This window comes from Mandrillus leucophaeus, unplaced genomic scaffold (assembly GCF_000951045.1).
Source record: "Mandrillus leucophaeus isolate KB7577 unplaced genomic scaffold, Mleu.le_1.0 Scaffold52, whole genome shotgun sequence".
Taxonomy (NCBI): Eukaryota; Metazoa; Chordata; class Mammalia; order Primates; family Cercopithecidae; genus Mandrillus; species Mandrillus leucophaeus.
In genome coordinates this window covers 3510156-3511513 of record NW_012105586.1, presented here as the reverse complement: position 1 = coordinate 3511513, position 1358 = coordinate 3510156, and the positions used below count along the sequence as shown (strand labels likewise).

The 1358-nt window shown below is 54.4% G+C and overlaps 1 protein-coding gene across 1 annotated transcript in view; it reads right to left on the bottom strand.

Annotated features, from left to right (window-relative positions):
- LOC105551395 (chromosome unknown open reading frame, human C1orf127) overlaps window positions 1–1358 on the bottom strand; it is a 48349-nt gene that overhangs the window by 46327 nt on the left and 664 nt on the right. The gene's annotated exons all lie outside the window — the stretch shown is intronic.

The window sequence follows — 1358 nt, the reverse complement described above, 5'->3', positions numbered from 1 at the left end:
GGCTGCCCTCATTGAGCCATTCGATTCCTGGGTGGGCAGAGGGCCAGGGCCTCAGGCCCAGCCCAGGGAGGCCAAATGCCAGGGCTCACGGTCTCCCCAGAGTGGGTTGGCAAAGAATGACAGGACTGGTTCCCCAGCCCGGAATCTAAGCTGAGCTTGCAGCCTTCGAGCTGGGAGGAGTTTGCGGCTGTCTGGCTGCCCCGCTTCATTCACTGAATTCAGAAGCGCCTGTGGGGAGCCTCTCTCATGGATAGCCGGGTACCCGCCCTGGGCTCTGCTGCCTGGACACTGAGCCCGATGCGGGATTCCTCTCCCAGCAGCAGGGAGGCGCTATTATTACTTGATTAATTTGCAAAACAAAAACCTGGCTGGGGCAATTGAAGGAAGGTTCTCCCAGGGTGAGTAAATCTGAGACAGGACCAGAAGAATAAACTTGGGGAAGAGGAAAGTGGCTGACTCTGGCGTTGAGCCCCGGCCTTGCCGGGGACCCCGACTCTGCTGTTACGCAGGGAATGCTGCCCGGAATCCACCGGTGGCAGGTGGGGGATAGACGGCTCTCCCCTCCGTCTGATGCCTGCTTCTATTCTCCTCCTTGAGAATCAATTGGGAGAAAGACGTGGGTGTGGGTTTTTCCCCCTTACTTCTCAGTCCAGCTGGGGCAGACTGGGGAGACATGACGCTCCATCCCCCAAGCCTGAGACCCCTCATGAGGCATCCAAGAGAAGGCAATGGGTCCCCAGGACAGGGCCTGGACCTCCCCCTTGCTCACCCGGCCCCACAAAGCCCCACTCAGCTTCTCCACCGCCTTCATTGTCTACAGACTTCAACCTCACAAAACGCCAAACAAAAGCCCTGCAGTCCACGGCCCAAAGGCCACAAGCCAGCTATTGTGACATTCAAGCTGGCCTGGGAAGCTTCACTTCCCACTCTCAGGACGTTTTTTAAAGTATTTCTTAAAAATGCATCTCAGCTGGGGAAGGGAGGTAGCAATTCTGTTCCCAAGGAAAATGAGATTTTGGCCAGACGCAGTGACTCATGCCTGTTATCCCAACACTTTGGGAGGCCGAGACAGGAGGATGGATTGAACCTAGGAGTTCAAGACCAGCCTGGGCAACACAGTAAGATCCTGTCTCTACAAAAAAAAAAATTAAAAAATTAGCCAAGTGTGGTGGCACATGCCTGGGAGGCTAAAGTGGAATGATCACTTGAGCCCAGGAGTTAGAGATAACAGTGAAGTATGATTACGCCACTGCACTCCAGCCTGAGCAACAGAGCAAGAACGTATCTCAGGAAGAAAGAGAGAGAGGGAGAGAAAGAGAGAAAGAGAAAAGAAAGGACGGAAAGGAAGGGAAGGGAAG